The sequence below is a fragment of the Myotis myotis genome, unplaced genomic scaffold (genome assembly GCF_014108235.1).
Source record: "Myotis myotis isolate mMyoMyo1 unplaced genomic scaffold, mMyoMyo1.p scaffold_m19_p_10, whole genome shotgun sequence".
Taxonomy (NCBI): Eukaryota; Metazoa; Chordata; class Mammalia; order Chiroptera; family Vespertilionidae; genus Myotis; species Myotis myotis.
The window spans coordinates 11,094,469-11,110,497 of NW_023416314.1; the positions used below are offsets into that span (position 1 = coordinate 11,094,469).

The following is a 16,029-nucleotide window of genomic DNA, read 5'->3' on the forward strand; positions in this document are numbered from 1 at the left end:
GACAAATGTCCCAAATAGGGTTAACTCATTCATCTTGAGTCAGAGAAAGTACATTTCATCTTCTGGATGGTTCTAAAATGTTAATGAGCATAAACTATTCTGTATGTTTTTAAACAGGCTTTATTTTTTAGAATGGTTTTAAGTTCAAAGCAAAATTGAGCAGAATGTGAAGATATTTTCTATATACCCCCCTTCCCCTCTGCACACAAGCCCCCCTTCCACTATCAACATAGTGCACTGCAGCAGTACATGCATTACAATCAATGAACCTACAATGACACAACATTATCACCCAAAGTCCAGAGTTTACGTTAGGGTTCACTCTTGGTATTATATTCCTTGGGTTATGACAAATGTGTAATGACATGTGTCCACCATTAAAGTTTCATCCAGAGTAGTTTCCCTGCCCTAAAAATTCTCTCTGTTTCACCTATTCATTCCTCCCCCAGCACATGGAGCAATAACTTTTTAATTTTGCTGCTAATCTAACTTTTCTTTTCAACACCCTACTCCGTTTGCTGTAATTAGCACAAATAACACCTTTTCCTTAATGATTTCCCTCATTGTTAAAGGATCTTTGTAAAGATAACTGTAAGATTGGCTCTATATTATGTCCATCCAATATGCCATCTTACTTATCAAAATTCATTTGTTAAGTGGTAAATATCAACCAGAAAGGGCATTTGTGGTATATGAGGAAATGTGTCAGGTTATCTAGGGAAAATAGAGGACTTAAGTTAGCAGCCTTTGGGGAAGTCCTATAAGTCCCCAGGGAGAGACAAAAACAAGAAATTTAAAATGGCAGAACTGTGAAATGGTTTGCATTCTTTCACCTGTAACAAAGGTAAGAACAGCCAGGAGTGGAGTAGAAATCTGAGCAGAAAGAGTTAAAGGTCTTTGTTAAGTTTTCTAAGTTCATATTTATTACTAGATGCTATGGAAAAAAAGAACTCTAACTCATAGTAATGCAATTATAATGAAAAAATCATACACACACACACACACACACACACAATGTATTATGTAGTAATTAGAAACAGAGGCACATGTGATCAAGTAGATTCATCCTTCAGGATAATCTGAGGCAAAATAAGGAGGGAATTTATGGTCCAAAGAGGAATACATATAAAAGAGTTGAATCTGTATACTAAAGAAAGCTTTGCCCTGCCCAGTGTGGCTCAGTTGGTTGGGCCTTGTGTATCAAAAGGTTGCTGGTTCAATTCCTAGTCAGGCCAGATGCCCCTGTGGTGGGCTTGATCCCCAGTAGGGGGAGTGCAGAAGGTAGCTAATTGATGTTGCACTCTCACATCGATGTTTCTCTTTCTCTCTTCCTCTTCCTTCCTCTGTCTCTAAAATCAATAAAAATATTTTTTTACACGAAGAAAGCTTCTATTAGACTCACTCTATGGCTTCTCCTTTAATTTTGGCTGTGTTGGGAAACAGGAATTTACCACCCCAAAATATGTCTCTTCGTCATGAGTTTATTTTAGGCTGATTCTTTTTAAGAAACAAAAGACTCAGGAAGGGCTTTTTACCTCCCCCTTAACTGCCTAAGAGAATTTAGATAAACAGCCTAGTCTAGAAAGAGCTTTCACCAGAGATAACTACAAAGAGTATAAGTTAGGTGTGATAGGGCTTAGAGACCAAAGTCCTCTCTGTATCCCATTGTCTACTCATGGCCCAGTAAACGTATATTTATTCATCTCCATGTGAACTGCCTTCCTCCCCTCTGAAGTAGCAGACTTCTACCCCTCTTCTTAATTCATAATGGCATATATGCCCCAATTGCTGACCATCTCTGGGCCCCATGTTCCTATGGAGCCCCAGTACATATGTAATTAAGTTGGTTTTTCTTCTGTAAATATGTCTCAAGGCAATTTAATTCTTAGACCAGCCAGAAGAACCTAGAAGCATAGAGGGTTTTTCTCCTTCCCAACAGCTAAAATCAATACATGTAGTTTATCTATATACTATATAAAAGCCTAAGCAACTGGAATGTCAGAATGACCGGTTGCTATGATGTGCACTGACCACTAGGGGTCAGACATTCAATGCAGGAGCTGTCCCCTATTGGTCAGTGCACTCCCACAGCCAACCTCCCACAGCCAGCCAACCTCCCAGGATCCCTCCCCACTTCCAGCAGGCCCTGGTCGGCAGCCAGCAGGAAGGCCCTGGCTAGCAACTGGCAGCCAGCAGGAAAGCCCTGACTGGCAGCTGGCGGCTGGCAGGAAGGCCCCAGTCAGCAGCCAGTTGCTGGCAGGAAGGCGGGGCCGGCCAAGGGGAGGTGCCACGGGAGGGAAGGCCCCAGCCAGCAGCCAGAAGGAAGGCCCCAGCTGGCAGCTAGAAGGCCCCAATGGGCCCTGATCGCCAACAAGGCTTAGGGACCCCACCTGTACATAAATCTCGTGCATGGAGCCGCTAGTGTATTAATATTCCCTTGCCTAGTCTACTCCATTGTATAAAAAGGTCCTGGAAATTAGACAATACTTTAGTAGTGCCCTGCTAGAGTGCAGAGCAGAATAAACTATCTACGGCTTGGTTTGTTGTCCCTACCTACCATGCTTTAAGGAGTGAGGCAGTAACACAGTCAACAATATTAGTTAACAAATAGAGTAAAAAAAACCCCATCAAATATTTTTTGAGAGCTTTCTATAGTCTAAAACTTTGGTAGCCAAGTAAGTGGCCAGTTTGACAAAGAAGTTCTTACAATCAATGTGAAATTAAAAGAACTCAAAATCTAATTGAAAAAGAGTTCCTTTATTAAGAAGCATTTCACATTAATTTTAGTTTCATAGAATTGATGTTCAAAGCTAGCTGAGAAAGTCACCTATTAAAATAAAAACATCAGTCACCACTCATGTAACATTGTCACTTTACAAGATTACCCTTCAGCATATGTTGCATTCACTAACAATAATACCAGCCAAAATTGATAAGAATAATATTTATCTGTCCAGTTAGCCAGTGTGGGAGAAAACAAGACAGATGATATGCACTGCAGTTTGGCTCCTGATCCAACTCCTCCATTGAAACTGCCTTTATAATTACTTAAACCAGTACATACTGTTTTGTCCTTTTCTTAGTTAACCTTGTTGTTTTTCCTTTAATTTGATTCTACTGATCATCTCTTCCTCATAAATCCCCCTTCTCTCTTGGCTTATAAAATCTCACTCTCCTGATTTGGTTACTATCTGCCTGAAAATTCCTTCACTAAAACTTCTTCCTATGCCAAATCTTTACATCACCATCATTAAAAAATTCTAATACCAATTAAATTTATGTCCCTTCAACAATAATGTTCTTTGCTACTATTAAAAATTTTAATTATGGCCCAGCCAGTGTTGTTCAGTGGTTGAGCATCGCTGTTCTATTGCAGGTCAGAGCACATACCCAGGTTGCAGATTCAATCCCTGGTCGGGGTGCATGCAAGAGGTAGCCAATCTATGTTTGTTTCCCTCTCACATCTCTCTCTCTCTCAAATCAATTTTTAAAAATTAAAAAGAAAAATAAATTCGGGAGTTCTGGTCAAGATGGCAGTGTAGGTAAACATGGTAATCACCAATTCCCACAACTACATCAAAATTACAATTGAAATATACAGAACAACTATCATTCAGAACCACCTGAAGTCTAGCTGAATGGAAGTCCTACAACTAGGGAATTAAAAAAGAAGCACATCAAGACTGGTAGGAGGGGCAGAGATGCAGGGGGGGAATCTCAACCCGGTTGGTCCCACACCCTCATGTGGTAGTTTAAAATCAAGAGGGATATCTTGGCTGTGGGGTTTCCCTAAGGAGTGAGGGGTCACAGCCCCAAACCAAGCCATCCAGCCAAGGGGTTCAGTACAGAGAAGAGAAGTCCCCACAACTTCTGGCCATAAAAACCAGCAGGGATTGTGACTGAGTGACACAGAGGCTGTAGGCCTCAGGTAATTCCCTCTTAAAGGGCCTTACTCAGACATACTCCCTCTGACCTCCAGCACTGGGGTGACAGCTTGAACGGAACCTGGTATATTTGGGGAGGAACTAACTTGCTTGAAATCAGAGTGAGAGCTGGAGAGGGAGCTTTCTCCCAGAGAGAAGTGATGGCAGAGGCCATTGTTTCTTTGCTGAGCCATCCCTACCACTGAGCTGGCAGGCAAGGCACTATATCTGAATATTCATCAACCTGGCTGACACTTTTGCCTCACCTTGGTGATTTCCTGAGACCCCGCTCCTCCCTACTTGCAGGCTCATCCAAGCCATTTCCAGTAGCTCTTCTATACAACTGGCCTCTCTTGTCTCATGCTTTGGACTTTACTAAAATCTCTCAAACAAGCAGCAGCTGGCCTTAGCATGTCCTAGGCCCAGCACTAGCGGCAGCCCTCCTTGGTCCATAGCTTGGTCTCTCCTGGGCACCTCCAAGCCCAATATAAGTAGCAGCCATCTGCAGATTGCTTTGTACCTTATGCTGGTGGCCCTGGGCAGGGCAAAGGAAGGCTCCAGAACCAAGGCACCTGGTGGTCAGCTTTGACCAAGCAGGATCACAACCCTACCACCCCCACGAGTGACACACTCAAGGGGCAGACTCAGTGAGTACCAAAGCCCCACTGAAGCAAGTCCTGCTCCATAAGATCAGCTCCTGCACAGCAGCTCTTCCACTGTATTCTCAGCCAATCCCCACAATTAATAGGCCTGGGGGTCAATCCCTCCCACTGATGCCAATATCAACCAAGGGTCAACTACAATAGGACAGTGCACAAAGCTCACATAGGAGTGCACCTGGAGTGCCCAACTAGGTGACTAGGGAAGTTGAGCCACTGGGCCCTACAAGACACCTACTACACATGGCCACTCTACCAAGTATAGGAGACAGAGAATAGCTACCTAATACATAGAAGCAAACACAGGGAAACAGCCAAAATGCAGAGACAAAGAAACATGTCACAAATAAGAGAATATAAGAAATCTCTAGAAAAAGAAATACATGAAGTGGAAGCAAGACAACTACCAGATAAAGAGTTTAAAACAATGGTTATACAGATGCTCAAGGAACTTACTGAGAACTTCAAGGAACTTAGAACACCAACAACATAAAAAGGACCAGTCAGAAACGAAGAATACACTAACTGAAATAAAGAATAATTTACAGGGATTCAACAGTACAGGACACTGAGAATCAAATCAAGACTTTGGAATATAAGGAGGCAGAAAACACTCAATCATAATAGCAAAAAGCACAAAGAACCCAAAAATATGAAGACAGCATAAGGACCCTCTGGGTCAACTTCAAGTGAATGAACATTCGCATCATAAGGATCCCAGAAAGAGAAGAAAGGGATCAAGAAACTGAACATCCATTTCAAAAAATAATGACATAAAACTTCCATTACCTGGTGAAAGAAATATACATACAAGTCCAGAAATCACAGAGAATTCCAAACAAGACAAACTGAAAGAGGCCTACACCAAAACACATCATAATTAAAATGCCAAAGGTTAAAGACAAAAAGAGAATCTTAAAAGCAGCAAGAGTAAAGCATTTAGCTACCTGCAAAGGAGTGCCATATGACTGTCAGTTGATTTCTCAACAGAAATTTTGCAGGCCAGAAGGGAGTGGCAAGAAATATTCAAAGTGATGAAAAGCATGGGCCTATAACCAAGATAACTCTAATCAGCAAAGCTATCATTTAGAATTGAAGGTCAGATATAGAACTTCCAAGACAAGAAAAAGTTAAAGGAGTTCATCACCACCAAACCAGTATTACATAAAATATTAGTCTTCTTTAAAAAGAAGAAGAAAAAAAATATAAGATCAAGAATAAGAAAAATGGCCCAGCTGGCATGGCTGAGTGGTTGAGCATTGACCTATGAACAGGAAGGTCATGGTTCCATTCCCAGTCAGGGCACATGCCCAGGTTGCAGGCTTGATCCCCAGTAGTGGGCATGCAGGAGGCAGCCAATCAATGATGCTCTCTCATCACTGATGTTTCTATCTCTCTCTCCCTCTCCCTTCTCTCTGAAATCAATAAAAATATACTTTAAAAATAATTTAAAAAAAGAATAAGATGAATAAAAAGGCAATAAATACATATCTATCAACAATTAAATCTAAAAATCAAAATAAGCAAACAAGCAGAACAGAAACAGGCTCATAGATATAGAGAATATTTTTAAAAATATATATATATTTCATTGATTTTTTTACAGAGAGGAAGGGAGAGGGATAGAGAGCTAGAAACATCGATGAGAGAGAAACATCGATCAGCTGCCTCCTGCACATCTCCTACTGGGTATGTGCCCACAACCAAGGTACATGCCCTTGACCGGAATCGAACCTGGGACCCTTGAATCTGCAGGCTGACGCTCTATCCACTGAGCCAAGTCAGTTAGGGCTATAGAGAATATTTTGATGGTTGACATATGGGAGGGGTGTTGGGGTGGATGGTTGAAAAAGGAGAAGAGATTAAGAAGTATAAATTAGTCATAGCCCATACACACAGACACTAGACAAGTGAAGGCCTGGGATTGGGTGGGGGATGGGTAGAGGGGAGGCAAAGGGAGAGGAATGAGGGAAATGTGCAATAAAATAACAATAAAATAAATTTTTAAAAAACTAAATTCAGAATAAATAAAATTTCTTACAACCTGACTATATTTGCTGAACTACAAAATTTCATGTGCCACAGGAAATAGTCCATGGATTGCTTCTACATTTTGAAAAGTTGTATCTTAAGGGCTTAGGGTCTTTATACACAGAAAAGAAAATTATAATTTCTTCTAGCTTGCATTTTTTCATAACATTAAAAGTGCTTTCATCGTTAAATAAAGAACACAGGTACAAATATAATACAATAAGCTTATGTGCTTATGTTCTACTTCCAATAACAAAAATCCCAAAAAATCTTCCAGAAAAATAACAAGTCAATTCACCTGAGGCAACAAAAATTACTCTGTGAGTCCAGCACTCTCAGTTAAAACCCTGCTGCCTTAAAAAGCATTTCTAGACTTTAAGGTACAAGAATTGCTAGTTCTCAGATAACACCAAGGCCTACTAGAATGTAAAAGTGACTTGTATCAATAAAGAAAAACTGAATTATGTTTAATATTACACTCCAATGCTATACATGGTCATTCTATATAAACCACAATATTCAGTTAACTAACATTTTTTGATCTTACAATTGTTAAACTGTACAAAAGGAAAAATTCTTAGAATTTAAAAAATTAAAACTAGGGAACGATCCTTCAACTTTTGCAAATATGTTATGAATCGGTAGCCAAGACTCCCATTTTATCTCAAAATGTAGAAAGTACAGAGAAAGTAGTTCAGCTCAGACAACTAGTGCAGTTCTCACTCCCAAGGTTCCACCTACGACTAATGCAAACCCCCTACATACAGTATATCACTTGAAACATATAGACAGTGCTCACCTCCTTTCACAAGACACTATGACAACCTGACATTTAGGTCTATAAGAAAACACTTCCTCAAGAGACAAACTTATAAGAAAACTGCTTTTACTAACAAGTAAGTTAGAAGTCAGAATTTTAAGTTACTGTTAATCTACCTCTTTAAAAAAAAAATGAATAGCCTAACTGCTGATATACTTCAACTGTAAATGAAACAGTCTGTTCATTCATGACATGAAACCGTTGTCCCTCATCTGCTATCCATCTGACTTCCCACTGGGCACTTCTTGAGCTCAATGACCTTATCCCATTGATGTCGGCAAACCTGTCATCAGCATAATGCCTGGCAGATGGAGAGTAAGACTTCATTCATAGAAACTAAACATTCATCCAAGTATTTGTTGGATAACTAAAATCAAGTCTTTAAAGCTACAGTTGTGCCACATCTAAGGATACCAAGATACTAAACGCATTCTTTTATCACATGGGCCCCTACAGATAATTAAATTACAATGTGATCGGACTATAACAGTGTCACACTTGAATACCTATGAAGTGATATCAAAAGAATGTCTGGCCCTGGCCAGTGTAGCTCAGTTGTTTGGAGCATCGTCCTGTACACAGAAAGATGACAGGTTCAATCCATCAGGACACATACCCAGGTTGCGGGTTCAATCCCCAGTCAGGGCATTTATGGGTGGCAACTGATAGATGTTTCTCTCTCACATCAATCTTTCTCTCTCTCTCTCTCTCTCTCTCTCTCTCTCTCTCTCTCTCTCTCTCTCTCTCTCTCTCATCAATAAAAAACATGTCCTTCAGTAAGGAGTTTAAATAAAAACAATATCTGACTCTTTCCTCAGGGAAATAATATTTGAGGGGAAACTTGAAGAAAAAGTGGTTGTTCAAAGGCCATCAAGAAAAGAACATGCAGATCTATATATATAAAAGCCTAAGAGACTGTTACAACCAAACGACCAGAATGACTGGAAATGGAAATACTGACTTCATTGAGAACTAAGTGAATATAGAGGGATATGACACCAAAGTTATAGTGCTATCTGGGGTTCTGGATCCTCTAGAGGAGATCTATTAATAAAAGAGGCAAATTAGTGTCTTTTTTGGTCCAGAGATCATACTTATCATCCAACAAGACAACTAGTTGTCTCCACTAACTTGGGAAAATAGCAAAGAAAGAGCTGTACCTGCAAGTTGCTTAAACTTCAACCAAGGAGCTGAATACCTACCAACTACTCACTTCTGCAGACACTTCATAATTATTTTTTATTAATTACTTAAGCATCATCCACCTAATATCTAAGTAATGTAACTATATCTCAAGTTCAACCTGTGAAGAGATTTCAATATTTTAAGGAGATGGTTATCTTGTTAGAGAAACAATTATTTTTTGTACCTTTATGGAGATATGATTGACATATAACACTATGTGACTTGAATGTGTTAATGTGATATTCATATGTTGCAAAATGATATCACCACTGTGTTAGCAAACACCTTCATCACATCACATAATTACCATCTCGTTTTTGTAGTGAGAACATTTAAGATATACTCTCTTATCTCTCTTAACTTTCAAGTGTATAATACATTATTGTTAACTATAATCACAGTGCCCTGCCTTAGATCCCCAGAACTTCTTCATCTTCTGACTAGAAGTTTGTAGCCTTCGACCAACATCTCCCAATATCCCTCCAGCTACCCAGACCCTGATAAACACTACTCTATTCTCTGTTCCTATGATTTTGTTTTTTCAGATTCCACATGTAAGTGGCAGCATACAGGATTTGTCAAGAAACATTTTAGGCATTTGCCAACTACCTTTGATATATTATTCTAGTGTCATGCCAGTCTGCAAAGAAATGTATGAAGTTGGTCTCTGCCTCCCAGAGGAGATTTAAGAATAAATAAATATTATATATTATATAATTATATCCTATATAATAAAAGGGTAATATGCAAATTGACCCTAACAGCAGAACGACTGGGAATGACTGGTCATTATGACACACACTGACCACCAGGGGGCAGATGCTCAATGCAGGAGCTGTCCCCTGGTGGTCAGTGCACTCCCACAGGGGGAGTTCTCCTCAGCCACAAGCCAGGTTGACGGCTGCCAGCACAGCGGTGGTGGCAGGAGCCTCTCCCGCCTCCTCACCAGCACTAAGGATGTCCGACTGCAGTTTAGGTCTGCTCCCTAGTGGTAAGTGGGCATCCCCCGAGGGCTGCCGGGCTGCCAGAGGGATGTCTGACTGCCAGCATGGGCCCGATCCCCCAGGGAGCGGGCCTAAGCCAGCAGGTGGACATCCTCCGAGGGGTCCCAGACTGCAAGAGGGCATAGGCCAGGCTGAGGGGACGCCCCCCCCCCCAAGTGCACAAATTTTTGTGCACCGGGCTTCTAGTATTGATATAAAATACAAAGGGGACAGGTTAAAAAGAAATTCCACTAACCAAATTGTAATTTTAAAGGAAGCTGTTCTGAATCTGAAGTGTCAATACAGTCTCATTTGAATCTTGGAGAGGTGAGGTGAGGTAAAACCTTGTAGTTTCAGAGTACTTTATAGTACAATAAGTAATAGTTTTAGGATAATAGTGAAAATAAAAATCCTCATCAATTTTGTTCATAATATGTAAAGGGTTGAACAGGGATTTTCTACTATATTAGAGCATATATTTTCCCTCCCATGGCTGCATTTGAGGCATCTCTGTCTCACTCCAAAGAAGAAGAAAGCATATGTCATATACCTATTTCTAAATGTACATGAACTAAAATTGATAGTCCTTCATAGTTTTTAAAATTTGATTAGATGCTTAAGATAACAGATACATATTCAGATACAAAAAAGATAGGATTTTAATAGTTTTAATCTAACAACAAATTTGCTAAGCATAGTAATAGGGAAAACCCTCTAATATATTTAAGATTAATTTTTTAATACCTAAAGGAATAGGTATTATTAAAAGCATAGTGAAGTGCTTCAGGCACAAAAATATTTGTAATGATTAAGTTTACAGTCTGTATATTTTGAAGATATGCTCAGGTATGCTTTAAAATATACACAGTATATAATTTCAGCAGTGAAAAACATGGCATAATGGAGATGAAGCCAAGCCCTGAGTACTGTGGAATACTTTTATTCACCTAAGAATTACATCTAAACTAAAAAGCATAGCATCAGAAGAATACACTCCAACACTCAGTTCAAATAGCAAAGCATGTCCTGCGCCTTACTTATAAAATAGTAGGTATTCCCTGGAATTACAGAGATTTTTCTGTAATCTTCCTGTTAACTACAAACAGACGTAGTAGGACAACTCATGAAAAAGTACAATCTCTAAAACCGGCATGACCTAGAATGAGAAGTCGGAATCAATGGAGAAATAATGATAAATAAACCATTAACAGAGAGAATTTTCCCCGAAATGTAGAAAATCTTGAATCTGCTGGTGGAAAGGGCACCAGTTCCAGCCAGGATTGGTAAACATGTACACACACACACACACACACACACACACACACACACACACACATATCTAGATACATCTGGTTAAATTACTAAGCTACAGAGATAAAGATAGTCTTAAAGAAGAAAATATTTTCAGTTGGTGGGACGGGGCGCAACCAAGACACCACAACCTCCCACAGCCCCTCCCCCAGTTGGCCCAGCCTCCGATCAGCATCCCCCACCAGTGGGAAGGGGGGTGGGGCCAGGGCTAAGGAGAAGCGAGCCCAGCTTTTGGTTGAGTGGCACTCCTTCCCGCCCCCGCCCCCCCCACACACACACACTCAGCCAGAAGCCGGACTCCAACAGCTGGTGAGCACAACGGCAGTGGCAGGAGCCTCTCCCACCTCCACTGCAGGCAGGCAGTAAGGAGCGAGGGGTCCCAGACTGCAGGAGGGATGTCTAAGTGCCAGCTTAGGCCAGATCCCCCAGGGAGTGGGTCTAAACCAGCAGGTGGACATCCCCCGAGGGGTCCTGGACAGTGAGAGGGCACAGGCCAGGCTTAGGGACTCCCTCCCTGCACAGTGCAGGAATTTTGTGCACCAGGTCTCAAGTAAAAATATAAATTCTACCAAAATAGTCTCAACAAGTATTATCAATACAGTAATTTTAAATATGCATGGAAGAATAAATGCCTACAATATCCCCAAATGTTTGATTAGGAAGACTACTAGGGAAGAAACAGATATTACAATAAATATAGCATAATATAGTTAAAATTTTTATTTCCATATGAACAAAGATTATTGAGTCATAGTAGAGAACAAGTAAATTCAGAAGTAAATTTGTGCATATAAGTTTTAATATATCACAAAATTGTATTTTAATTCAATGGAGGAAGAATGGTTTATTTAATAAGTGGTACTAACTAACTATCTGGAAAACAGTAAAATTAAATCCCATCTCACAACAACAACAAAATTCCAGATCAATTAAAAGCTTAAAATGTAAAAAAACTGAACAATAAATATTTTAGAAAAATCTAGGAGAGTATATGTATGCCTGAACCAAGACTGGCAAATAAAAGACATAAAGATATATTTGATTTTTTATGATATATACTTAAGTTAAAACTGTCAGAACAATATACAGAATATAATTTTATTTTAGTAAAAATGTGTGTGTGGCCGAAACCGGTTTGGCTCAGTGGATAGAGTGTCGGCCTGCGGACTGAGGTCCCGGGTTCGATTTCGGCCAAGGGCATGTGCCTGGGTTGCGGGCATATCCCCAGTGGGAGATGTGCAGGAAGCAGCTGATCGATGTTTCTCTCTCATCGATGTTTCTAGCTCTCTATATCTCTCCCTTCCTCTCTGTATAAAATCAATAAAATATATATAAAAAAAAAATGTGTGTGTGGGAGAGAAACTAAGATGGCGGCATAGGTAAACACCGAAATTGCTGCCTCCCACAACAACTTCAAAAATACAATGAAAAGACAAAACGGACATCATCCAGAACTACAGGAAGGCTGGCTGAGTGGAAATTCTACAACTAGTAGGAAAAAAAAGCACACTGAGAGCCAGAGGAGCTGTGGAAGTAAAGTGCAGAGGTATGGAGGCTCACGTGCGTGCGCGGAAAGGGGCTGGCACCTGAGGACGAGGCTGTCTTTTTGAATCTTTAGGGAGTCACAAGCTCCCGACTGCTCTGAACTCCGGTTCCGGGAAGCCTCTGGGGACCCAGGACTCATACCGGAAGAAACTGGACTGTCTGGCAGCAGACAGAACTCTGAACTTGAGGGCAGCTTTCCCTCAGAGATGCTTGCAGCAATTATCGGGACACTGAGACGCGCGGCCCCTTAGGGTAGGGCTGAGGATCTGCCTTGGCTGCTTGCTCTGTCCTTTGATTCCCTGAGACCCCGCCCCACCCAGGCTGCAGCAGAGGCTTTTGCATATGAATGCCCTGGCCCTTTGCAACCTGAAAATTACCTAACAAATTGCAGCTGGGCCAGACAGACCCAGAACTTCCAAGAGAAGGCCCAAGACTCCACAGCAGCTTGTATTGATTCACAGCTGGGCCTCATCAGGGCACCTCCAAACTCCAAAAAAGGAAGGGGAATCTGCAGTTCTCTTCATAGCTCCTGCGGGGTAACCTCAGGCACAGGCTAAATTAGCACCTCCTTAGATCCAAGAGCCAGTGTACCCAGTTGTCAGAGGGGGACCATTCAGATTACAACTCCTCAGATCCATAAGGGACATACTCAGGGGGCAGACTCAGTGAGCACCAAAGCCCCACTGAAGCAAGTCTTGCCCCAGAAGGGTGTCTCCAGCACAGAAGTTCTCCCACTGCAGACACAGCTGATTCTCACTGCCAATTGCCTGTAGGTCAATTCCTCCCAGTGATCCTACAACAATCAAGGCAAAACTACAACAAGACTGTGCACAAAGCCCACAAGGGGGTGCACCAAGAGTGTCCACCTCAGGTAACTGGGGAGGCTGAGCAACTGGGCCCTACAGGACACCTAGCACACAAAACCACTCTACCAACACAGGGAAGCATAAAAAATGTGGAGACAAAGAAACAGGTCACAAATGACAGAAATGGAGGAAAGCAAACGACTGGATATAGAGTTCAAAACCACGTATATAAGGTTTTTCAAGAATTTTATGGAAACCGCCGATAAATTTACTAAGACCCTGGAGGATATGAAAAAAGACCAACTAGAAATTAAGCATACACTGACTGAAATAATAATATACAGAGATCCAACAGCAGACAAGAGGATTCCAAGAATCAAGTCAAAGATTTGAAATACAAAGAAACAAAAAATACCCAACCGAAAAAGAAAAAAGAAAAAAGAATCCAAAAATATGAAGATAGTGTAAGGAGCCTCTGGGACAACTTCAAGCGTACCAACATCAGAATTTTAGGGGTACCAGAAGAAGACAGAGGGCAAGATATTGAAAACCTGTTTGAAGAAATAATGACAGAAAACTTCCCCTACCTGGTGAAAGAAATAGACTTACAAGTCCAGGAAGCGCAGAGAACCCCAAACAAAAGGAATCCAAAGAGGACCACACCAAGACACATCATAATTAAAATGCCAAGAGCAAAAGACAAAGAGAGACTCTTAAGAGCAGCAAGAGAAAGAAACTCAGTTACCTACAAGGGAGTACCCATACGACTGTCAGCTGATTTCTCAACAGAAACCATGCAGGCCAGGAGGAAGTGGCAAGAAATATTCAAAGTGATGAATAGCAAGAACCTACAACCAAGATTACTTTATCCAGCAAAGCTATCATTCAGAATTGAAGGTCAGATAAAGAGCTTCACAGATAAGAAAAAGCTAAAGGAGTTCATTACCACCAAACCAGCATTATATGAAATGCTGAAAGGTATTCTTTAAGAAGAGGAAGAAGAAAAAGGAACTCTTACCATTTGCCACAGCATGGATGGAACTGGAGAGTGGATAAACACCACATGATCTCACTCATTTGTGGAATATAATGAACAACATAAACTGATGAACAAGGACTGATCCAGAGACGGAGAGGCATTGATTGGACTGTCGGGCCTTGGAGGGAAGGTAGGGGAGGGTGGGGGTAAGGGGGAAAGATCAACCAAAGGACTTATATGCAAGCATATAGGCCTAACCAATGGACACGGACAACGGGGGGGGTGAGGGCATGGGCGGGGGGGGGGGGGGGGTAGGGGGTAACGTGGGGATAAGGACACATATGTAATATCTTAATCAATAAAAAATATATTTGCAACGTCATGGATGGAACTGGAGAGCATTATGCTAAGTGAAATAAGCCAGTCAATGAAGGAAAAATACCACATGATCTCACTCATTCATGGATAATAGAGACCATTATAAACTTTTGAACAATAATAGATACAGAGGCAGAGCTGCCTCAAACAGATTGTCAAATTGCAGCAGGAAGGCCGGGGAGGGTTGCGGGACAGGAGGTAGGGGGGTAAGAGATCAACTAAAGGACTTGTATGCATGCATATAAGCATAACCAGTGGACATAAGACATTGGGGGATAGGGGAGGCTAGGGGACTGTCTAGGGCGGGGGGATAAAATGGACACATATGTAATACCCTTTGTAATACTTTAAGCAATAAAAAAAAAATATATATATATATATATTAAAAAAAAAATGTGTGTGTGTGTGATGCACTCCAGTGACATTTTGCTATTCTCTCTATCCCAAATACCACTTTGTTGTTTTAGGCCATTATGATCAATAGTCTAGGATCATGGTCAGCAAACTGTGGCTCACGAGCCACATGCGGCTCTTTGGCCCCTTGAGTGTGGCTCTTCCTAAGCCTTAGGAGTACCCTAATTAAGTTAATAACAATTTACCTACCTATATAGTTTAAGTTTAAAAAATTTGGCTCTCAAAAGAAATTTCAATAATTGTACCGTTGATAATTAGGCTCTGTTGACTAATGAGTTTGCCGATCCCTGGTCTAGAATCATTTTTAAAGCCTCCTAACTAATTAATCTTCTTTCCAATCCTCTGCAATACATTCTCTACACACCCATTCAGAATCATAAATCCTATCATATAAATTCCTCTGCTTAATGTCCTCTAATGAGGACATTTTTGCCCTAAGAAAAAAGCCCAAAACTGTGCTAAATAACATTTAGCAGAGCTTGATACACCGTTTACTTGTGGGCCCATCTCATCTCTCCCAGTTTCCCCACGTCACATCTCTGCACAAGCCACGATGAACCACTTGGAGTTTTCTGAACATGCTCCACTACCTCTCTCACTTACAGGCTTCTGTACATACTAGTTTTGTGTTTGGTTTTGATTTTTAGTGGAATTCTGTTCTCCCACCTACCCCACTTAGCTAGTTATCTGCTTAGACTCATCATGCAGATCATTCCATGACACTCCAAGAAAGGGGTAGATGCCTCTGCTCTTTTGGCTTTCAAAGCGTTTTCTGATTACTTCCACCTTAGCATTTATCAGACAATAGCCTCTGGCTTCTTCACCCACTCAAACAGACGTAACCTCTTTGAAGACAGAAGTCCACCACTTAGTCATTTCTTTATTTTTAAAAATATGAGAACACCTGCTCTGCATCAGTCTCAGTGCTGAGCACTGGACACACTGTAGTGATCAGAATAGACATGGTCTCACCCTTCCTGAGGTAGGTGAAAGAC

General features: G+C 41.0%; 1 protein-coding gene across 1 annotated transcript in view; it reads right to left on the reverse strand.

Moving 5' to 3' along the window:
* GUCY1A2 (guanylate cyclase 1 soluble subunit alpha 2) overlaps positions 1-16,029 on the reverse strand; it is a 283,849-nt gene that overhangs the window by 204,379 nt on the left and 63,441 nt on the right. The gene's annotated exons all lie outside the window — the stretch shown is intronic.